Source organism: Strongylocentrotus purpuratus, unplaced genomic scaffold (assembly GCF_000002235.5).
Source record: "Strongylocentrotus purpuratus isolate Spur 01 unplaced genomic scaffold, Spur_5.0 spur5_scaffold_7, whole genome shotgun sequence".
In the NCBI taxonomy this organism is placed as follows: domain Eukaryota; kingdom Metazoa; phylum Echinodermata; class Echinoidea; order Camarodonta; family Strongylocentrotidae; genus Strongylocentrotus; species Strongylocentrotus purpuratus.
In genome coordinates this window covers 39,231,487-39,257,880 of record NW_022145613.1, presented here as the reverse complement: position 1 = coordinate 39,257,880, position 26,394 = coordinate 39,231,487, and the positions used below count along the sequence as shown (strand labels likewise).

Here is a 26,394-nt window from a genome sequence, read left to right as displayed (position 1 = left end):
TCGAGGTATTACCCGTCACACAAATGAGAACATGTAAACGAAAACAATTTATTTGAAATATTTTAATGCTATTTGGAGGATTAACGTTTGCAAAAATCACATTTTATGTACAAGGTCCTTGTTAGGCACGCATTCACTCTACATACTTTTCCCCAAATGTCCTCAAAGATTTTTTTTGTTTAAATAATTATATATAAATCCATTTTCCTCAGATCAAAATAAATGAAACATGAATGTAACAGAATATCTTATCTACGTCTGCAAATGAAGAATTCCAAATGGTTCCTCCCGAAATACTGCCAAGGTCTTCTTCTTGTTGATGTCAACCACTGTATAAACGAACAATCTTCCAGTACACATATTTAGCTAATCAGGTAGAAACGATCCATATATATACTGCTAAACTACATTTCAATGCAAATGAATTGGTGAGGAATGCAGTATGTAGATAAATTAACATATTTTCTATAGATAAATCTGGCATTTTTTGCTTTCCAGACAAGTCTGTCTAAGCGTGGCAAACACCAGCATATGTACATTGAAAGCTAGTTTTTGTTACACCGCATTGCTTTAAACGATTGTAGGATTTTCAACAAAAAACGCACCAAAAATTAACTCATTTGGCTGACGCATAAAGTAAATATCACAAATATTGTTAATTAAATTTTTTAAATTTCCGTCTGAAAAGAATATGGTTGTTGTTCAATAAATGTAGTGTTTTATAGTCAATTGGAATTTAAAAATACATTTGTTCCATACAAAATTTTGGACGTTTTTTTAATTATAATCATGACGTAATATTGGCTTCATGTAATACAGATTGCGACCCAAAATTAGACAGTCCTTGCATGGTGTATGACCCACTGAATTGTCAATTATGATTTAAACTTTAATGTTCATTGCTGGAATAGCAATAGCAATTAGGTTTTTCATAGAATACAACAAAGCAAGAAAGCAAGTTAATGAAATGTTTAACTTCTTATATTTTACTATTAAGATATACTATAAAATGTCTACAATAGTATGATGCAATATGGCTAAAAAATAAACACGCAAAGAATTTTAGAAACTTCGCACTATTCCCAGTACACTGTATGCCAACTTTAAAAGGTTGAAATATGTAAAGTACACGGGTGAATTAAACAAGATGTGACCATACCTGACGTATATTGATTGTGTACTTTCACAAATGCGGTCACGTTAGCATGCAACACATATTGGTGTTTTTATTCCCGTCTAAATTGACCCATTCCTTGAGTTTGTCACAAATGCTTTACTTCTCGGGAAAGGAGAGAGCAATATCCCTTTGGGGAGTCATCCTCTCTTTACATCGATGTTCAATCAGGTTTGAAGACGTAACAGATAACCCTGATCAGGACAACTGACAAAGGAAATTATTAAGCAGTCCCAAATGACCGCGTAAAGTGGGCAAGCTTTACTTGATGGACAGCAAATAGTATTTCGAGATGAATCACTGACATTCAGTGTCTATCAACCTTGACCCTACTTTATTTCATGATAGAATGGGCATAGTGATCTTTTTACATCTACACGAGTCGATGTTGGTTACTTCTAACATGTAATACGTGCGTGCAGCACTTAAAATAATTACCCATAAAACAACTACCAGAAAAACATAGGTAGCCAGTGGCATGAAAAATGTAAATTCGTAGTCCCCTTTCTTTGATTGAAATACTGAATTGCTATCGCACATGAGCAACGTGTAGTTTAGCTCTGGATTTATTTTTAAATACGATAGAAGTTTTTACTGAACTGAACATTCTATAAAACCAATCCAAAAATGTTTGTAGTCATGAGTGAGATTTGCTTTTTCTGACCGATGTTTATGTAAAGAAATTAACAAGTTAACCATGCAGGTGAACTAAATAGTATAACTTTAGGCATATATCAGGTTGAATTACATTGTTGTTTGTATCCCCCCATTGTCCATTATAATCCAGTTGAGTTTCAATGCTCTTCGAATGACTTTTAAACTGAATGTGTTATCTCTTTACTAAATTGAAACAGCTGCAGCAATAGAATCAGATTACATAATATTTTACAATCAATAAGATGCGTGTGCAAACTTCAAAAATCACAATTTATAAGACTGATAGTTGTCATTGAGATGATAAAGACTAATTGGTGAGACACTCGCTCTAAAAAGAAAGGCTTAACAATTAAAACTCAACAATTTATCGATGGTTTCACCATTTCCCTCGTAATGAACAGCAAAATATCACATCTTTTTATAAAGTTTCTTAACATTCGTTTGCACCAACTTTCGTAATAAGACTGTGAGTGTGTACACATTTGTACTTAATCACTTTTCTGGTTTGATTTTTCATGGTGGAGTTGACGTAATATACAATTTAATATTAAACAAATAAAAATAAGTAATTGAATGAGGCAATTGCATTTTATTAGACATCAATAATATATATTTACCCATATCTTTATATTAGGGATGATTAAGAAGAAAAAATCCCGATTGCACTCTCAATTTTGATATTCACTTTCCAACGGGGTATAGTTTAGAGATTTTCAAAAGGCCTCTCATCAAGAGATAACTTTTTTGTTTACAATACCTGTCAAAAGAACGAAAGAATACAATAAACACATACAAAGGAGATTTCTATAGCTGCGGGACAAAAGACATAAGAAGGAATTCCAATTCGTTATGAATGGCATTGCACATGGCGATATACTATTCTACAGAGAAATGAATACATGAACTTTTGGACTAGAGACAAAAATAACTCAAGCACATATAAAGCATTAATTAGGATTCTGTATCAGTACTTTTCGATATGGACAATAAGACATTTGGATCTTTAACAAGATCTCTTATTACTATTCAACAGATCTTTGGAACTGCCAATATAGCAACATTCCGATCGCTTCAATCGTCGTCATTATACAATGCTAGAATATGGCCTGGCACATAAGATCATATTTTTCTAATAAGTGTTCAATCAGAAAATAGTATCTCAATTCTAGTTTACATTTCTTTCTTATGTATAAAGCGACACAGAAAAAAATTAAATGAAAAGAAAAGCATATACCAGTGTCAAAATGGCCTCATATTGTAATCATAAAAAGGGTACCGACTACTTGAAGAAGACGATCGTTTCCTTTTCCACCTATCATCTTGTTGCAGTGATGCCAACTCCGCTATCCTCTCTAGAATCGGTGTATATGAATCGTAGTATGTTGGTGACCTGGCTGGTGATCTTTTACCATAATTTTGTAGGCCAAGAGACGGGTCTGTGCACGTAATCTCACGGATCCGACATGTACAATCGCTTCTGAGGTTGCAGCCCACTGTCCGCTTGCAACACGCCCTATCTGCGTGGCTGATTTCGGGTAGGCACACGAGGAGCACCAGTGAGATTGCAAGCAGCACCCGCGGAATCTGCGAGGGAACGCCCCGATTCATCTCCTGAAGATTGGTCGAGATAGTGGATGGTATATTCGATCAGCAAGATGACGCGTTGTTGGGAGATATGGAAAATAAATAAGAGAAAGAGAAATAACATCAACATGAAAATCATTGATTTGTGATTTAAATTCAGAAGCAAGAGGCATTACCAATAAAGTCTTAATCATACCCAATTTATTTTTACATCGCTACTAATAACCCTACAGGTCCTGCAATACTTAATTGTTTATTGAATGGTTTGCAACGTACTCAGATAACAAAATCAAGATGGATCAGGAACAATCCAATGGATCTAACAATTTGGTCATAGCTTCTTTGTAAATCTTTTTCATTGATGTGTATCGAAAATGAGGGTAACTGTGATAGACTAGATGGTTGCATCATGCTTCCAATCTCTGCTTGGTGTCAGAATCACTTTTAGAGATTTACCATTGTTTGCCAATGGATCAAATGATCGTCAATGAATCTGTATTTATGCCCATTGGATTTGAAATAACACAGAAGCAATGTGTAAACTCTCTGGAAGACCGCAAAATAAATGCACGTATCATAGGCGAAAAGAAAGACAATTTAGTAGACTGGTAGAATGGTAGGATTTCGGGAAATGCGCTTCAACCTTAAAACTATAAACTTATATTCAATGACGTATACAATCAACACAAAAAATCATATACTGTTTGAAGAAAAATAAAACTAAACTAGATTTGTAATACTTGTTTGGAACAAGTATAGGTGGGCTGATCCAACAAAAAATTGAGACAAAATAAAGGGTACATTTGAGATAGCTTTTTGTCTCATCTACAACATACTCGAAGTTCAGCGTAAACGACGTACATATTGCTCGCGAAAGACGGGAATGTAGAATCGAGTTTTGAGAAAAAGTCATGTCACATAGAGAATACACGCAAAATGTAAAAAATTGACATGCCTCCTTTAACCGCAAAAATACGCCATGATGCCTTTGTCAAAATGAAGAATAATAGTAACTGCATTTGTAGAAAATTGTCTCAGCTAGAACATAATCAACATTTGGAAGAAAATCAATCAATATTTACAGAGATACAATCAATTTTCCATAAATATGCTGACGTCATAATATGCAAATTGGAATTTTGAGTTCGGAGGCCATTATGATGACGTCATGAGTTAATTGAGGGTCAAATGAGACATGAAACAATATCTCCGAATCATACTCTATTAAAATATGAAAAAAAATGGGGTCACCTTGCATCCTAAAGAGCTACAATGGATTTTGTATAGGCATGTTTTTGCCCATATATGCTATGTATTACAAGAGCTCGCGCGCACGGAAATTTTTGTTAAACGGTCGATCAATCCGTTATTAATAGTCATAAAGAGACAAACGTGGTATCAATTTGTTTGTAAATATATGTGGAATATTATGAAAGAAAAAAAAAGGCAATTCTATGTTGTGCAATAATTTTACGCGCGAAAACGCGCGCGCATGCGCGTGTGCGCGATTTTTTATAAAATGCTTAGAATGGCCTCAAACGTATGCAAAATGATTTTGAGACGATTTTGAGCATTTCAAAATTTTGCGCGCACATTGACGCGCGGACGTACGCGCACGCGCGCGTTATTTGACCTGAAATTGACCGGACGGATATTGACCTTGATCATGGTAAATATGAATGAGAAATACCTTTTGGTTATGAAGATATGATCATGAGTTGATTTTCGTAAAATTTTACAAAATGGCGCCTAGATGACGTCATCAGTGAAGGTCAATGTTGAAAATGTTATTGTGCTTTGTACATATGCCTATACATATGTGTGCCAAATTTCAAGGCATTTGATTGAGCCATTTTCAAGTTATCTTGCCAACAAAAAAGTGGTTAGAAATAAGAAAAATATACTAGACATATAATACTTGTTTGGAACAAGTATAGGTGGGCTGGTCAACTAAAATTTGACACAAAATAGAGCAAAAATAAGCGAGATACTGCTAAAAAACAATGTCATATAGATCAATGATGTGAAAGAAATTCACCTTCCTTAGGCATAACACGCAACTTAATAAATTTCTGATATGTGCCCTTTAATCGTAATTTTCACTATGATAACGTGATCAAAATGGAAAAGACTGAGCTTGTAGAGAATTGTCTTAGCTACATCATATCGAAATTTGGAAGAAAATCGATCAACATTTACAGAGATACAATCAATTTTACATAAATATGCTGACTTCATAATATGCAAATTCGTATTTTGAGTCCCAAGGCCATGATGATGTCACGATACACTTAATGGCCAAATGAGACATGGAATCATATCTTCGACTCATACTCCATCTAAATATGAAAAAAAATTGAAGGTCACAGTTCATTCCAAAGAGCTATAATGGATTTTGTATAGGCATGTTTTTGCCCATATATGCTATGTATTAAAAGAGCTCGCGCGCATGGACATTTTTCTTGAATTGACGCTCATCTTGTTATTAATGGTCATAAAGAGATAAACATGGTATCAAATTCCTTGAAAAAATATGAGAAATATCATGAAAAAAAAATGGCGATTCTATGTTGTGTAATGGTGTTACGCACGAAAACGCGCGCGCATTTGCGTGTGCGCGATTTTTTTAATAAAATGCTTAGAATGGCCTAAAACGTATGTAAAATGATTTTGAGACGATTTTGAGCATTTTAAAATTTTGCGCGCGCATTGACGCGCGGACGTACGCGCACGCGCTTGTTATTTGACCTTAAATTGACCGGACGGATATTGACCTTGATCATGATAAATATGAATGAGAAATAGCTTTTGGTTATGAAGATATTATCATGAGTTGATTTACGTAAAATTTTACAAAATGGTGCCTAGATGACGTCATCAGTAAAGGTCAATGTTGAAAACGTTATTGTGCTTTGTACATATGCCTTTACATATGTGTGCCAAATTTCAAGGATTTTGATCGACCCATTTTCGTGTTATCTTGTTCACAAAAAAGTGGTTAGAAATAAGAAAAATATTTAATAAATAAATAAAGGCAATTCTAACGAAATTATAAGGTGGTCTGTACGATATACAGCCCACCTGATAATAAATAATAAATAATAAATAAATAAAGGCAATTTTAACGAAATTATAAGGTGGTCTGTACCTTATACAGCCCACCTGAAAAGAAGAGGAAAATATGTATCAAACTATTTGAAACTGCAGGGTTCATTATCACGACAAACATACTAATTATTTGAACCCTTCAGTGAGTGCATATACATCCAGGACTTTATAATGATTAGAAAAATGACATCTCGTCATCGAGTTCAAAGAAATGGAAGAAGGGAAAGAAAATGAGAAAAAGAAAGACCAAGCGCATCCGTGGGTTCGTAAGTACACGGTCCATCAATTCTTTGAACATCTCCGTTCAAGAAATACGAGATGCTTTTCTGCGAACTGTTAACTACAACAGTGATCAAAAGAAAGTATATATATTCATCGGTTACATGTGTATGAGCTGTACCCAATTCCATTACTTTGAGCGATGGTTTCCCAGCCAGGTATCCTTTCATCGAAATTGCTTATCGGAAGATATCCTGGGGCAGATTTTATGCTGATGAAAAAAAAAATCCTAAACCAATTTAATCTGACGTTTAATCCGAATAGTAAAGTTCAATTATTTATGTATGTGTGATTACATACACCGTTCATATCTTCCGTAGTCTGGACTGCTGGTAGTAAAGAGTACATGAAAAAACGTCTTTCATAAAACTATGCCTGAATTAATTTTGGAAATACTGAATGAGATAATGAAATAGTTAATGCTGAATGTATATCCTAAGTATGTAGAAACACATCTAAGCTAGGTTAATTCTAACTCTGAACGGCTATCCCAATTGTGAGTACACATCTTACTAAGATACGATTCTCGACCGGAATTTCCTTTACAGAAGGTCAAACTAAATGAGAACGTCCTACTAAGGACTCCAAGTTTATTAATTTTAATCACTTATATGACCTATATTTGTCCTTTGAATTTTAGTTTGAGAGGTCATATGTACACTGGAAGAGCCTCCCTGTTTGTAAATAAGGTTTCCGTGTTGGACATATATGTTTCTCTTAACATCAACGCAATTACTGAGATGGAATCAGTAATCAAATCTCATCTCTAGGCGGAAAGACCCATCAGCTTCTAATTTGGCCTATGAGCATATGATTGCTAATCACTTTTGAGTATGCGAGAATCAAAAAGATCTTTTACTCTTAACATTTACCAGGTATAAGAAACACCATCAATACATAGTTTCCACTCTACACAAAAATGACAGTGGTCGTTAATCTAGACAAGATCATAGAGCGACCACGTGTTATTTAATCACCGTATTTCCATAAACTTGTTATTAGCCTTTATAACTATAATTTACATCTCTATGTATCAGATTGATGCAAGGGTCCAAACAATTGAGGGATTTTAATAAAAAATGTTGTTTTTAAGTAGAGCCGCTATAGGCGAAATTCCATATTCAGGTAAGTTAATTAGCAATATTTTTGTTGGCTATGACAGTGGAAGGGAACATATACGCGTAAGAATACAGAGGTATGAGATAATATTATGTCAAACACAGTCTTTGGAAAAAGATGGGTACCACAGTCAATCTATGCACGACTTAATTAAAACGTGATTGGCAAACATTACAATAACACATTGCAATTAAGTAGAGGCAGCGGAACTTCTATTAAGCACTACATAAATACACCCCCCCCATACACACACATACACACACCCACAGACCTCATGTCCACCCACACCCTCCATAAAAGACCATGTACCACTCAACTTCCTTCCGTCGTCGCTAAGGTCAAGTAAAATGCGGTCTTAATTTCCTTACACTCTCATGTCTCATGCTACCTGTAATCCCTCCAGTGCAGGCCTGCTCTAGCGGTATACTACCAGTTCAAATCATATGTGCTCTCGACTAATCCACATCACTGATTATCGTATTTGCTGGAGTGATGTTGGGAATAACTCAATTAACTGGTGTAGACTTCTTGTTTATCGCTCATCTCTTGCACAGTGCAATCAAGGTATCACAACCCAGGCATATCATTGGCATAGGATTACCTAGCCCGGATTGTTTGACACATATTAAACAAAGACTATATACAACAAATAAGTGCAAGCTTAGGGAATTTGAATGAGCACTGGGGAAAGTTTTTAAAGTATAGACTATATCTTAATATCTTTTAAAAGTATGATAGAAACCGAAGGATATACACCTTTTCAACCCCAAAATTGGTTTAAATTCGATTTTCATCAATGCAAATGTTTTTTTTTTTTTAATTGTGTAGTAATTTAGAAAGAAAAAAATGACAAGTACTCCTTCTGAACATTTGTGTAATTTTTCCTGTTTAACTTCAGTTTCGATTGCTTTATAGCAGTCGACGTTTACAAATAACCGGCAGGATATATTTGGTTAAAGCCCCTCTGTGTTTGGAGCCCCAATTCCGCCAACAATTTGATGGCAAAATTTCACTCAAATTGTATCATAATGTAAAAGAGGATGTCATTTGAGACAAACTTCTGCAAAGATCTTCACCCGAATAATGTGTTTGAAGACAAATATTTATAAAAGAATACAAAATTATGATTTTTTTTTTTTTTTTTTTTTTTGTACGCAGAAGACCGAAATTTTGTATTCTTTCATAAATATCAAATTGTTTCGAAAATCCCTACAGAAATGTGTCATAAGTGACATCCTCTTTCACAACATGATACACTTTGAGTGAGCTTTTTTCCATCAAATTTGGGGAGCTTCCAACGCTTTAGAGGGGCTTCAAAAAATACATTAGCATTATAAAAATATTTGCATGCTCTCGAATATTATACAAATAATGATTATAACCATTATAATGGTTATGAGTTCAATAGTGTGAATATTTTCATGAGTTGAAAGATTAACATTCTATTTAACGAGGCGTCAGCCGAGCTGAATAGAATTAACGTTAATCTTTCAACGAATGAAAATATTTGCACTATTGAATGAATGAAAAACATTCATTATTTGTTTTATACAACATCAAACAAGATCTAATAATCAACAAATTATGCTTTACTCCTTATATTTATTAAAGTTGGAGTCAAGCCTTCCCAAAAATGCACTCTGCATATTACCAAAAATGCACGCCCGTGCAGTATAACATCTATTGAATATCATGTGACCAACGATCCTCCAATCAAATAACAAGGATCGACGTAGGTGTTGTATAAACCAAATATTTGTTGAAAAAAACTCATGCAATTATTTGCTTCGGCTTCTAGTTATCCCCTCTTTTCACGTGCTTTTTCTATTATATTTGTTGTTTCATTGCATATTTTTGTAATATAATTATTTATTGTATTATGTTTTTCATGAGAAATAAAATCATTTGAATCATTTCATACAATATTGGAGAGCATTTTAATTTCATGCTTTATTTAAGTTATTGTGATATCCCTCTCGATTACCTTTCGCGTGAGATGTGAGCAGCTCAGATAATAGAAATAATGGGTACGCGTAGGGCAGCATGAGTCCTGCAAAGTACAGGTTAAAGTGCATGCTTAAGGCTCGTTTAGTTATGAAATGGTAAACCGAGGTGGCTTGTTGTGCATGTACAAGTTTAAATGAATAGCAAAATGCGCGCAATCAATTTCCAACGCTTATTTACTAAACTCTGTGTTAAATGAGACTACGTGTCTTTCCCGTGGCCTGACTCGGGGTAGCCTTTTGACAAGGCCTCGTGACTCTGGCTAAGCGGCTGAGATGAGTCTAGATACCCGGAGTGAACGCGCGACCGAGTGACGAATGTCACGAGGCCTTTTGAAAAGTAGATTTCACTGCTCTGCATGAATTATTCATAGATACATATTAGCATGCCAATACGCCTACTTTGGATTTATTGACCAATCAGAACGGCAATCTCCCAGTTGGCTTCGTTCGTGATTCGTTCCATGTAGAGGTCAGTGGTCTTAGCACGTACGTAATAGTTCATAGTAGGTCCATGTTCGTACTACGTAGAGTTTACTGTGTGAGTGTGTGTGTGTGTGTGTGTGTGTCTGCGTGTGTGATGGATACTATATGCTGACGTCGTGCAAGGATATGTTCGCTGATTGGACGCTCTATTTTCTGAAGCGAATTCCAGTCGGAAACAATGGTTAACATAAGAAATCCAAACCAAATTGATAAAGGCTACTTGGAAGGGCTCCTCGCTCTCTCGTTCACTCGGGTTTTCGCGATTAGTCTCGATTTAGTCGCTCGGTGTCTATCAGACAAGTGGCCTTGTTTAAAGGCTAGACTCGGGGCCAATCGAGTATACGACTACGGACGACGCGAGCGCAGCAATCACGTGCGTGCTACCTACACGAAACCGAAGCGTTGGGAGAAGTTCGGTCTGTTTCGCGAACGCTAACCATGTAAAGATTAAGTCGCTGACTACCATTAATCAAGTCCATTCGTTTACGTGCAGTTGTTCAAAAGAAGACGTAGATGGAGTTAACCAACAATTGCCAAGCAACACTCCCTTTAATAAGATATACGGAAATGTGAAGCGTATTACACTAAAACACTTCTGCTTTCAAGCAAAATTGAATATAAAATTTACCGGTGCTCCCGGTAAATTTGGATGAATTTCAAATAGCGCCTACGGCCGTACAATGGTAGCTGCGACCATGAAAATCTCAGAATGTGTAGCTGTGATATATAATTTCCAAACGAGAATAGCTAATCGGTCAATTTTAGTCAAGAAACATTGTTTTATAGCTTAATTATTATCTTGACCTTGAGAGGGAGCTTTACAATATAACGAGTTTATTATTTACGATTTCATAACTTTAGACTCGATTTCAACCGCGACAACGATCACTGAATGTTGTAGGATCGCATATGCCTCCAATATGTTCATTTGAACCAAAATAATGACCATATACCAAAAACTTTGTATTACCTTTAAGTCATCCCCCCCCCCCCCAAAAAAAAAAAAAAAAAAAAACACTGCGGTTTTGCCGCGCCATTTGTGATGGAAGCAAAATGATGTCAAAATCGTGCACTGTTAAAATGTATGGAACTTCATTTGATCACAAAATAGCCTAGATAATAGGCACTTTAAAATAACTCATAGTGTATATATATATCTATGTTTGATCTACGTTAACATTGCCTCATCTCATCCAGACTATGACAAGCTTTCAAGCACATGTATTACGATTCCATTTACACGTCAGATCTTATCACAAGAATAGCGATCCTGCACATTAATTTGGAGCATACTATTAAAGTGACTCGATATCATTTCCTCAGATTCTGGAACTGAATCCAGGATTTATCTCATGCTGCAATCATAATTATAAACCTTTAGGTCATTCAGGAATCCCAAGACTTTTACAAGCCGATCGTCTGTGTTATTATCAAGGTATTTATGATTGGAAATCGAAATTTCCCTTTTCGTTTACCTAACGGTTTTTATTACACTACTGTCTATATTGGGTGGAAAGAAGTATGGTAAAAACCCGTCACTTAAAGATTTTTTTACTTTTTTTAAGGTACCTTATGATAATTTTGAAGCGCAATTTTTGTAGGGCTTCAATATTATACCATATCACAACTACTGATATCACGTAGGGCCATGCATCTCAGATTTAACATTGTTAAACGATGCCTTTAATATGTGACATGCATATTTACAGAAAAATAGCTCGATGGAATCTACGTGATGCCATGACTGTCCTGAACTGAAATAATAGTGCTAGAGGTTTATCCAGTGGTATGCCTGATTGGGTTTAACTTTTCCATCCGAGTTCAAGGAGATGCTTGATCAATAACTTGAGAGTATGTGTATGCGTGCGTGTGTGTGTGTATGTGTGTGTGTGTGATCCATATCGATATTGTAGTATAACCGTAATAGTCAAACTAAATTAGATGGTGTAAATAAGTATCTTTTTTAATTCCGACGGCTGAATTAAAGAAGCATTCAAACTACAAGTTACAATGTTCTATGTGAGCAAATTTGTTCAACCATGATGAGTGGTGTAGTGGATAAAGGGTTTTACATTATCATGATTATCGTGTACACACCATTTATCCCAATGCGTTATACGAAATATGTTGCATAACAACATTTGATACAGCTGTTACAATTCTAGTGTCAGAATTGTTCATTTCTCATTTCAATATTAGATCTGTAGTGGAGAAAGTAACTGAATAATTTTCTTGTTCATAAACAAAGCTTCCAACTTCAACCAAACCCTGCTACCGTATTTTTGTGATCATGAGGAAGATTTTGATGTATGTTCTCTCACCTTGATTTTTAATGCAGAACGTGGTAGATCATGAATGACTAGGCAATATACTGTTTCTATGGAAACCATTCTCAGTCTCATTATACTATAATATATTGGAACGCCCTCTGGCAAGTAAACCTCTTGTTGTACTATTCAAACTAATGGTCTACAATAACACGATTTGTCGGTTAGAGAGTAAAGTAATGTTCAGGTAATATTTTAAACATAGCAACGATGGTCATTGACTCTAGATTATAGATATAGGATAAATAAAGGAGATGGATCCTTGTTTTTGTATGTTCGTTTGGGAGTGATATCGAAGGAAATGACGTGTGTTGATGGTGAACGTCCAATCTGTGACCGCGAGGCTTATTAAATAATTTCAGGTGCATATCCTCATCGAGTCGTATATAATACGATGTCATACATCAGTCTAAGTACGTATTGTTCAACCCCAGAGCCTAATTATTCCCTCTGGCTCCAAATGATTACCTGCCTATCTTCTGACAAATATTCCGGTGAATTCTGGGGCAACACCCTTTATTAATAACACGTTTTATTTAAAAAAAGTGCCTTCTTAGCGTCTCTCTTTCAGACGACAATTACCAACATATGACTCGTGGCATTAACTTTCCTATTTTTAGTTGCTCCAGCATGTTGTATGGTCGGATCAATGTAGCAGGGGGTTTGCACACAAACAATACTAGAGCTCGCAAGGCTTTGACAAATTTATCGGATTTAGATTTTAAGCTGAATATCATTTCAAACCCTTTCATTCTTCTTAATTGAACTGCCTTTCCAAGGACGTACATCCAAAGTATCATTAACTCTCTGCTCTATAACTAAACAGGACTTTCAGTGGATCTTGCATGTTTACATCAGTGATAGAAGAATTTACTTTATTTACGCAGTTATTTATTGCATGAATTAATTAACTTTCAAAGCTGAAATATTTTCTATTTTTTACAGTGATACATGAAATGATAATACCTTATAAATCCATAATTGTTATATTCTATACCTGTATGAAAAGATACGTGTGTTATGTTGAAATTAGCAAGCAAATAATGCCAAATTTAAAAAGAAGCTCCGTTATATATATATATAAACACTCATGTAATCGTCTCCCATTTTATGTAAGATGTTGTTGATCCGTTTTATTGTTTTGGGCTGACCTCCCGCACATGGTTTGAGAAGATTTCGATCAAATTGGTCACGCCTTATATAATTTAAGCACAAGTGATTTTTATTATTGGTGTGTATCAGTTCATTGAACCATTCTTTACAATATTAAAAAAATCCCTTTAAAAATTACTTACTAAGGTCACACTTAAAATTTAGTAGGCAAACTTGCATCCACTCCTGTGCCTCTTCTCAAGCTAAATGATTCCCCCAACCAATGACAGTGTGGTTATTATTTCATATTTTTTGCTGCTTCTGCTACTCTTGCTTTTGTTGGAACTGCTGATGTTGTTGTTGCTGTGTATTGGGATCAACTGACTGCAATTCGGCAAGCTGCATAGGACAAATGAATGGACAAACATTTAGACGGGAGTTTGGCAAAGCTGCGCAATATCACGAGATCTATTTCCGCTCTGTAGTGCGATGATAAGATACCAAATATCATAATTTTATCAAGATTGGTGGTTATGATATTAATATTTCCTTAACATAATTATACGATCAAAAAAACTTGTGATATGAGGAAGTCAACAAAAGTATAAAAAAAATGGGGCTGTCCGTCAATCGCAGGAACAAAGATGTAGTAAGAGAAAAGGAAAAGCAAATTGAGATACTTGTCATCTTGGAGGTTTAATTATCTGAGAGAGAAGGAATGGAATCACCGAATCGTATTAAAAAAATCATCGGAAAAATGAAAAATCCGTATATGATAATCATTTTAAATGATAATCATATATGATATACGAGACAAAAATTGACACGAAGCTTGCAGATCCGATAGAAACAAACTACATCACAGTCGTAAAACAGCAAAAAGGGTTCAAGAATTAAAAGAGTGTGCAGATTGAGGTGTCATGTACTTAAATGCATGAAAATGTTTTGGTCTATTTTTTTTCTTTTTGAAGTAAACGTTTTGAAATATGGATATAATTATATTATGACTAATAGTCTTTTTCAATGCATAAATGCATGAATCATCATTATCAACTCGTTCGTGATATCAGCTTATATATATCCCCCAGAGCCATCTCAAGTCGAATCCGAGGAATTATGGATCGTTCTTTAAATGTCATATAAGACAAGTAAGTAGTCGTAACGAACCGCATAGAAGAAAATCGTTTTCGAAAATGCATTCGACTTTTAAACAAGACACTACATGACATCATCATCATCATCATCATCATTACCATCGTTATTATTATCTTAGTCATCTTTTTCGTCTAAAGAAAAAAAAGTTCGCAATGCACCCTGAGTAGAAGGAACATGTGACCAAAGAATGTAAAAACAGACTTATTCAATGGTTCAGTACTTTCAATTAAAGGGTTTAGAGATCAAATCTATCAACTGCAGTATCGATCAGATTACATTTATGTGCAAAGGCGTAGTAAATGAAAGTCAACTACTACGGACTGGTATCGGATGATGAAACTACAATCAGGATAGTACAGTTTTATACACAGCACCTAGAGACTCACATTTGGTTTCTATGATTGGTTCAAACTAGATCAATACCCGGGAGAACGGGCCTAATTTCATCATGGGGTGACGTCTCGTGTCTGAATGTCAACTCTCCCTTTTATATTAAAAGCGAGGGAGTAAAGACTATGATCCCCATATTCCTGTCTTACACGCCCAGTCTGTTGATCTACATAAACCAATTGCAAATGCTTAATCTACGTTTTGCTTTTTTCTAAATCTTTTAAGTCCCTCAAAGTATGTCTGATCCATTCGACGCAGCATAGAAAGTATTTTTTTCATATCCCATATTCCTTTCTGATTTGAAATGTAATTAGGTTAATTCAATCGGGTAAAACAAATCTATTTGTATCATCAATGGAACCATGGGCGTCAATCCTTACGTAATACCTATTGTTCAGGGGGGATGAATGAATAGATCATCCCCCTGAACGATAGGTATTACGTAAGGATTGACGCCCATGAGTGGAACCGACGAGGAGCTATCACTTTAGACGATGACAACTCCATCTTCATTTCTTTATTTTGTTTTAATCGGAAAGTAAACATATCGCTAGTAATTTAGTTAAAACGGGACGTCAACTTCACACAAAGGAGCATTGACATAGACCAAAATCTGTCATCTTTTCCTGAAGCGTTAAATTAAACTCAAGGTCTCTGACAGGTAAAAGGGGCATTTTATTTGTATTTGATTACATACTATCACAGCCTTTGCTTCTTATTTGGATGGAAAGACAAACCCTTTATTTTCGAACGATTGTAAAATATAAGACTATACCCATCTCATGAGAGCAGTTTATAACGAGGATTTTGCGATACATGTACCAGGGTATAATTGTCAGAAGCTATTAATAGCAAAACCCTACGAGATCAATGTACATAAAATATTAGGCCATATACAATCTAATTTGACAACCTTGTTAAAATCAAGCCATACAAACAATTTACATAAATATTAAAATATCAAAATTCACTTAATTCACATGATTGGAGCAGACGGATATGTTTGGTGAACTAGAATATGAATATAGCTATCGCTTAGAATGAACGATAAAGAAAACATTGCTTTATCATAGCGTCTTAGGATTTCACAAGATAATCTTCCTGTATCAAGAAAGCTAATAACACAATAATACAAAACACATGCATGTGGTAATGGCGTAGCCTTCGTACCGTAATTGGGTCATTCATTTATGCCGCTAATCGTAACGTAGGAGACTTAACTTTGGATGTAATGAGTTTTAATTAGATTTCATATTTCGGTCGTAAGAGTAATCTAATAATCAAAATGGATATTGATATTTTTGACATTCAGATTCACCACAGGATTACGTGGAAAACGGCAAACGTCAAGTTATATCCGCAATGTAGCGCTTATGCAGATATTGGATGATAATCTTTCTAATCACGCCATTGTCCGTTATATAGTTAGGAATTTATAAGCTGTTAATTTTACCTGTTGTTGGTATTATTTAAAACGAACGATAGCCTAGAGATAATAAACACATGAAACTAGCAGGTCCATCTGTAAAGTAGCCCCGGCAGGAGAATTCCATCTCTCCCTCCCCCCCCCCCAATCCTCATTCCACACTTTATATTTAATGGGATACTGCGCTAGTTATAAAGAGAGTCCAGGAAATCAAAATGCAAAATGGTTAGGTTGACCAATTTAAATGTCCTAGGAATACAATTATTTGTTCTCGACCACACTTTCCTGGTGTTAAAAAAAGAACCCTAAAAAATCTACAGTATGTATTTTGAATTGCTTTGGTGAAATAAAATTGAATTGAATTGAATGAAAACCAAATAATGTCTGATTTGGGTTAGTGCTTTTGTCTCTGTGTGTTCTTTGTGTGAGCACATGTGCATATGTGTATGTTGATCCATTTTGTTTTCCCTTTGATGCATTTTCCATCGTATCGGTAAGACTTTTTCTTTTACCTCCACGTATACTGCTCATGTTGATATATATATATCTATATATATGTTGTTTTTTTTGGGGGGGAGGGGAGAGGTAATACTCATTTCCGTGTCATAATAATTCAGACTAGTCTAGTTTGAAATTTGTGAGACATGCGCAATGACAAGAGGTGAGTTAAAACAACAATAGCAATAAAATTATTTGTTATATATATATATATATATATATATATATATATATATATATCGTTGAAATAAAAAAAATATTGAGGCACACAAATTGATCACGCAAAGAAAATCAATTAATATGTTCTTGTGCTGTAAGTCATAACGTATTTGTATGGCAATTGCAAACTATTCGACGCTCAATTTCGTATTTACTTAAGTTCGAAAATGAGCACATATTGTTTTTGTAATTAGCATATTAAAATACATTAAATACAGGTATTGCTATTTGTACAAAATGTGATTTAGGATTCGAGTTAGGTTTCGAATTTAGGGCTTGAATTTCGACGGGATTAATTTTTATATATTAATAATAATAACACTAATAATAATAATAATAATAATAATAATAACAATGAGAATAATGATTATAATAATAATAATAATAATAATAATAATAATAATAACAATAATAATAATGATTATAGTAATGATAATGATAATAATAACAATAACAATTAAGATTAAAGTTCTAAGTTAAACAGTGAAATACTAAAATGTTGTCATGGTACCCATATTAGACTACAACAATAATGTGATTCACAGACGTTTTTGCACAGTAGTAATTGAGATCGAAAGATAATGCAACAGTGTATACTAAATATTGTTCTTTTTTTAATTAAATCAATTCTAGATGACACACTAATCCTTATCGCGTCGTTGCAATTAAAACTTCCCTCCTCATTCTACAATTGAAATACAAGCGGCCCGGACCCATATCACCGATGCTCAATTACACAAAAATATAAATACCGATATCCCACAGCTTTCTCGCAAAAACTTCAAAATATCACGTGTTTTGTTATAGTTGCAATTACTTTTATCCTCATTTTAATTAGTGATATTGGACCGGCCCTTAGAATCTGGTAAAACCCGTCTCCCGCAGGTAAAGTGCACCTCATTTTACTGTAAAAAAAACACATAAATAAACAGGCTTATCATTGTCATAACTCTTACAAATTAGGAAATAGACAATCAACATGGGTCGATACGTGCGTTGTGCGTTGCGTTTACATCTGTATGATGACGAAGAAAGGTGTTTTATGTCTGTGATACACATGACGAGCACATAACTGACATAAAGCGTGTGAAAACTGGTATATATATATATAGAGAGAGAGGCAGAATGGATTAGTAATCATATAAATAGAGAGGGAGATAGAGAGAGAGAGAGAGAGGGGGAGGGGTAGAGAATGAGAGAGATAATATACAAAATGAATGAAATAGGACAAATGCATCGCCTTTAAATCATTTTCTCAAAGAGTTATCTTGTTTGCATTTTTCATCACTTTCAGAAGTAATATACGACACCATTCGATCTCGATTCTCGCCGTTGTCCTCACAACAACACACATTCCATTAAGAAAGAAAAAGAGAAACGTGAATTCTTTTAACTCTCTTCGGTGTCTAATCAACACAATTATTTCACCCGCGGGTTTTCACTGCCTCATACGAACATTGCAATTTGTCCCACTCTAGTTAATCTCAAACAATTCCGCATTGGTCTCCAGCGCCTTCTCACCACGTACCCCATAAGTCATATTGAAATACGATGCTCTTCAATCGTCCAACCATTACCAAACGCATCATTCCGTAGGGTCCTCCATTCCTCCTCACACGTTCCCCCACACAGCTCATGTTCTTAAAGGAACGTGCAAATTAAATTTAATTAGGCTCGTGTTATATTTCAATACTATATCGTGCAAGAAGAACATCCTAATTACATCAGTTCATTGACCTACTAGTGTGATGCTATCACACTTTTGCTTGAATGGATTCACTTATAAATAGTAATACGTAGAACTAGGCAACAGAGAAATTGTTACCAAAGCTTTGGTTCTCTAATTATAGACTACGGCCCGTTTTCTGCTAGTAAAATTGATGTTAAGTAATTTAATTGTGCAATCTGTTCAAGAATATTCTACTAAGACGGATCTATGCAACACAAAATTTAGTCTTTTGGGGAGTTATTATTCCAAAAAACGATATTATTATTACACTCAGCACATACTACCAATCTCATAAAATTCACAAATTTAATTTAGGTATAGTCTGTATTGATATCGTTGTCTTTCTGTGTAGAACATGGAACGATTAAGAGCTCGGTAAAATTGCATATGAAATCTCTTAGAGCATCTAATTCTTATGTGAATCCAAGTGAATGAGAAATTTCAATATTACTTTAAAGGTCTCGTAGTCGAGTGGTTTAAGCATTTTACTTTGAATACAAAGGTCGTGGGTTCAATCCCCGACACGGCACTAATGTCCTTTGGCGAGGCATTAATCTACATTTGTCACTCCATACCCAGGAGAAAATGGGGACCTGGAAAGATGACGAAAGCATTTCTGTTAATAATTACCATATGCACTCCGGTTTTAATGTTTTTTTACTAACAAGTTTGTGTCCCCCAATTCCAAACACATGCACTAACACATACGTATTTAAGTCTTAGTATTTAAACACTTACAACGCAGGTAAATTAACACTTATTGTGAAACAATCAGTTTATCCGCTTGTTAGCAAACAGTTTTGTCTCTTACTGTTAGATATTGAATGGTTTATCCGTTGTGAAATAGATAAGTAAGCGTTTGTAGGCACGCTGTTGGTAACAGTTCATAAGCACTATTTTCAGAACCATTGGTTGAATCGCTTGAATACAAGCACATGCGAATGGGTCAACCGTTGTAAAATTTAAAGTGTAAAATTGATTATTTAAAAGATTCGAGACACACCTCTATCTGCTGAGAGAGAATGATGAGCAAATTAATCACAAGCCTCTGTGAGAAAGCTGTGCACATGATCTTCTGTATTTATTTTGTTCACTGCCACCTCCGGCCCATAAATAATTGTATGTGCAACATATTTTCTCCGACCGACGACTATATTATTTATCAAAATGTTAGAGAATATTTAAATCACAAGGACCACTTGTTTCTATTCGATGTCGTGTTGTGTACGTTTGTGTAAGTTGTGTAAAAAGAAAAACGGAGTACTAAATGTAATATTGTTGCTTGTTTCATAATCCGCGAAAGCTTATGTCCCTTAACTACTCCAAACATTATTTTAAAGCGAGCTCTTCTTGGTGTCCTTATGGAATAGCTTTGCTCGTCGCAAAATGTGGTTACGCTCTCCAAATCTGGGAGTGGAACCTACTCCAGATACAAGTACCCTCTCTTCCGTTCTTGGTATGTAATAGTAAGGAGAATCTAGCAGTCAAAGGGTCATATCCCTCATGCATAATGATGATGACAATTACGATCAACTTGCGGACGCCAAGTTCTGGGCTTTTAATCAGCCTTCAATGGTTCACCAATGGTTTTACATTTGATGAGAACGAATTACATAATGTCATGAAGTATTTTGTTTGTCACTTCAGGTTATCTCTTAACGAAATGTTAAACCATTATGACTTATAATTTCATATATATTTTCAAAGAATGTCGTTATTGCTTATGTGGGGTTAAGAAGACTTTAATGTCAAGTGTTTCCTACAGATATTCCATTTCATTCGTTTCCTTTTCATTTCTATATGGACTATCCCATGGTCACAATATCACCATTATCACAAGGAATTAGTATGTTTGGATTGTCATGCAATGCTCATATTGCCTATTTATCTAGCGGTCTACTGATTGCACATCGTACGTCATTTCACCTTAATAATGCTGACTGCCTGCAGGGAATAATATAGATCATAATATGATGACCATGCTATGCAACCTTCGGGGAATCAGCGCCATGTCATGATGCACCACAAGGTCAATCTCCCTGATTGCACCAAGACTACCTTCATCTACATCAATGTATATGTAGAGTCTTACTAAATTATATTCTTTTTCTACATTCAAGTATCTCCTTATCCCGTTTTTAAGTAGTGTACGTTACCAAGGTAACAAGTACAACATCATAGGATCACCGGAAATCAATGTATATTCTCAAATCTGTCCATTTCACCGTAATGCCAGTGAAGAAAGAGTTCGGAAAAAAAACCGTTAAAGTATCGGAAGATGCTCTCGTGTTTTAAACAAACCTACATCTCAGTGTGGTACAAATGATGCAGTCACATATTGATAAAAACTGTGTCACATGCCGAAGAAGAAATGTAGGACGGGCAAAATGAGCATAAATTAAAAGTTTTGGTGAGGTGAATTGAGAGGATTATACTTAAATCTCTAAAAAAAATAAAGATTAGACAATATGCAATACCATTTACGTAGTCCATCAGTAAAATTAATATGTCAGAATTAAAAAAAAAAAAAATTATTGAAATAAAGATTTTGGATAATTATTTCTTACACTTTTGTTATTGAAACAGAGTTAGTAGTAACCTTTAATGTAAATACTAATAGTGATGAATGGCGAAAAGAAGAAGAATAAGAGAATGAAGAAGGCGAAGAAAGTAGTAGTACTAGCATTAGTAGTAAAAACAGTAGGAGTAGTAGTAGCAGTAATAGTAGTAGTAGTAGTAGTAGTAGTAGTAGTAGTAGTAGTAGTAGTAGTAGTAGTAGTTGTAGTAGTAGTAGTAAAAGTGGTAGTAGTAGTAGTAGTAGTGGTCATAGTACGTTCTTAAAATTGGGTAAAATTAGGCCAGCATGAGGATAATTATGTATCTAACCACCTTCGGGCATTTTCTTTACCCAGCTTGAGTAATATAATATCCATGTAGGATAACAATTTAGAATAATAACTTTAAAATGTCCAAAATATTAAGCAAGTTATGTTTAACATACGTAATTAGTCTCACGGCACATTTATTACCCAGTATTTTAAAGGATGTAGTAGTATTAGCAGTAACAAAAGTGTATATTAGTAAGACAAGTTGTATACAATGCCTCCCAGAAAGAAAACGAACATGTCTTAATACATCAGAATGAGCAGACCAATAGTAATATTGTCACAAAGCTCTTTTTTCTCTGGCTTAATCCCAAATTATTATCCTGATATGTCACGATGTGTTTTGACATGGCTCGGTGATGCATGTACATATGGGTACTATCAACATATCTTTCAAAAGGAATTTACCTCATCTCTGTGACAACGTTAGGTTCAAAGTCAAATTTTCCGAAATACATGATTAGATTCTCGTGAGCTAGACTATTTTCATGTTCAAATTTTCAGTTGATCAATAAATCAAATCATATCAAGAAATGGAAATGCAAATTAACAATTCGTTAAAGGGTTGTACCTTTAATAGTAGGTACTGGACAGCTTAAGCATTAGCGGTAGAATGAAAACATGGATATCATGGTTATCATTATAGTTAGTATTGTTGTTTTGGGGGTTTTAGTTTAGTACTGCTTGAAAGATCAAAGTACACGAGAGCATTATTGCTCTATAGAGCACGGCTTACCCGATGACTGTGCTCTCTTTAAAAAAAATGCAAATTTAATCTATACAGATAACCTAGTGACGATTATATATCTACATTAAATATAAAAAAGTATTAACATTGTATCATACTTTCAAAATATAAATTATGTCATGATAATCATAAACGCGTATCTTCTTCACAGCCTACTGATAAAAGATAGATTGATGACAACGGATGTATGATGGGAATAATTCATAACGTGAATGTCTTGTAATTGCATTCGTCACCGGTATCGTCACGTGGCTTGCGTGAACATTATACTATGATTGTTTCTTCCCCCTCTCCCCGTAGGTTTTCCTGTCACTTCTTATTTCCACCTCTATATTTTATATTTTATCATGTCAATGAACACATGATGTAAACTACACGAGGAAATGTGATAAGCCTATGCCTTTTAATGTCTTTACTTGGTATTTCCCCGGACAATTGATTAATGTAACATATACGTTTCTCTTATATTCTTATCCAATCTAATATAAGAATGTTCAATGATACCTGTAAAAGTGATTGATGAGTGCAGCCAGCCTCGATCATTTACCAAGTTCACGGTGAAAATCTAAAGTCTCATATAGCACACCCAATAACTAAATGTTGTGTCGAAATATATTCCTGCCATCGTCCTAGGGATTTGAAAGGTATTTACAAAGCTGTATCAGGAATGTACCAATTGTTTGCATTGTCATCGCAGTTCATTTGTGCATTGTACACCATTTACACGCAGTCGTAAACAGCGAACGGCTAATGATCTAGATAACTTGTAGATAAAAATCTAGTTAGAACCGAAAAACATCTAATATATTAATAAAAGAATAATGATCGGGCGACGTTAAATTATAAGATACACGAACAGGTATACAAAAAGGCTACATGAGATACAAAGTGAACTTAATTCAAATAATGATAAATATACTTTGTTTACCTATGAGGCTTATGTATTAATCTGATAATTATAATCATATAAACCTTGAAATAAATATCCTGACTTAAGGCGTTTGAGACACAATATACATTAGAACATTTTGTTAAATGAAAGTAAAGTGCAAATGAGTATTATGAGGGTATCAGTATGCGTGTCATAATATTAATGAAAGTAATAATTTTTGATCTAATTGCTTTTCATGTTATCAGCACATCAAAGAGAATAGTTTAAACCCAGTTTTTATACCTTCGGGTATGTGAATGAGAAGAGGATCTATCTTTCTAAAGTTGCTAGCATTAAAGTGTGCCACCCTACGGCTGATCAAGTATTTGTAAAGTGCGTAACAACGGAAGCCTTTTAGCAAAGAGAATACCCGTTGATGATGTTAAAATATCAAGGTGAAAATGGATGATTCATTTTACATTTCCCATAAAGGTTGAGCAACCATAGAGAAGGGAATTCATAGCCAACGATATGACTTTGGCTAACATGGCAAAACTGCGCACATTTGAGGTAAATCTAGGGTTTCTTTAAACAGGGATGCACGTCAATGAAGGGTCTTTAAGCAACATCACAAATTCTTAGCCAAGCTCCAACATATTACTGCGAAAATAGCGATTAATTTGTAATTGGGAGGAGTGTCTCTAAATTACAATCTGAATGTTAACATTTGGTTTTAACCTACTGCATATAATTCGGGTAAATATTTTCAGAATTCTGCGAAAGATAGTTAACTCATTAAGTGCCTGAAATTATTTTAAAAAATGGGGAAAGGCTTGCAAATGATTACTTATTACCGATTTATCTGAATGAAAGCCATCGACCAGTAAAGATGACATGTGAAATGTATTTGACGTAGACGAATTCCTCATCAAGGGTACAGTAGTTCATTAATAGATTATGGTTGTAATATTGAATAAAGAAAACATTTTGATGATAATCATACATCCTGGGGAAAAAGCATTGATATGCTTGATTCCACAAATAAAAAAGAAACATACAACAAATATGTCATGCTAAAAATATCGTTTCTGTCTCTTAAAATGGAAATATATATTCACGAAGAGATAAACACGCGAGCTTACCGTTAAAACTTTCATCCAGTGTCTAAGAGAAGTCTCGGTTCAAAATCTGAGCGAAAGTTTGTATTAGGCACGTAGTTGAACTCCTGTCTCCACTCCGTCAAAATATCGGCAAAGTCAATAGCGAGTGTTCCGCTTCCAATCGTAGTATTCCCCTATAAACTTGATATTGAATATGTTAAACCGTATACCAGTGGTAGAAATGTAGCCAAACGGCAGAAGTGTGCTGTTAACACTACTTCCCCCTTAAAATAAAGTACTGTCCATGTATTTTCCAATGTATATTTTACCTTTGTAATCTTTGTCCATCCGAGTTACGTCGATTTGAAGAAAACTGAATACTAAAGAATACACTAAACTCGTACTTGATTGTAGAATAAAAGCTGAATGGTTCGTCCTATCACACTGCTCCGTATATACCTCGCCAAAAGCAATTTGGTCGACTGTTGCAACAAATCAGGATCTTATAAATATCTTCTCAAAGTCGACGTGGGTGAATAACGGTGCTAATATATCAACATTGGTTGGTAGTATATTCTAGTCCAACTAAATACAACCCACACGATTTCTTTTCTTACCAGCCCTTTATTTTCACTATTTCTCTCAATCAAGCCACGTGTATGTGGGATGGAGTGTATCTATCAAAAAAGTACACACACTTTGCGCGCGGCGTCTTCCTGTGGACGCCACTGTAATGAGCAGGAGTTTGCTGATTGTATGGGAATCGGTTCGTTCAGCCCACCATACGTGCCACATCCAGGCAATCAACTGGCCCGCTATTTCTATCGTTAATACACAAAGCTTTTCTGGATTTGTTTCCACCTATCTCTGCACCTGCTTGCTACTCAATCCCCAAATTATTTTTTATCTGCAAAACTATGTGAGCAGGTAAATTTTGCCGATTGTGCGCTAGTACTGCATCTTTCTTCGATTTGCAGTAAAGCAAGCAAGCCACAATTACCCCAGATATGCCATAGATGGTTTTGAGGTCGTGCAACGGAACTACGGTCGTGAGGCTTAGGCAATTATGATCGCCTATTGGCTGATTGCAAAATGCAAATTACATGACGTCGACTATCATTGGTTTGGATAATCTTTAAGGGCCCGTCAGAGTTGCATGGCACCAAGCTAACTGTCAATTTTACACAAACCAGTGTTATTACTGTCATGCCTTTCAATTAGGCCGATACTCTATTTAAAAGTTTGTATTATACCGCATCACGATACTTTTTAAATCATAATCATTTATAATGAAGGATATGATATTCACCAATTTTCTGTTGTTTATGTTCACCTTGTACCATCAATTGTAAACATTTTCTTTATAACTATACAAATTACCGATATATGACTAAGTCTACCCAGAAGCACATCCAATGATTGTGAAAAGAATAGTACCATATACGGAAATTTACTCATTCAGCAGTTTGTAGCTGTCTTGATTAGTCTCACATTTTGCTTATTATTTGATTTCATCGTTTGAAAAAGCGGGGACAATAATTATT

General features: G+C 34.9%; 1 long non-coding RNA gene across 1 annotated transcript; it reads right to left on the bottom strand.

The window, feature by feature from the left end:
• Window positions 1-47: 47 nt before the first annotated feature.
• LOC105446190 lies at window positions 48-25,856 on the bottom strand. Its single transcript, XR_973664.2, has 2 exons — window positions 24,893-25,856; window positions 48-3,442 (listed from the first exon to the last, which is right to left on the bottom strand). It is a non-coding gene; the product is annotated as an uncharacterized LOC105446190 (long non-coding RNA).
• Between the last annotated feature and the right edge of the window lie 538 nt (window positions 25,857-26,394).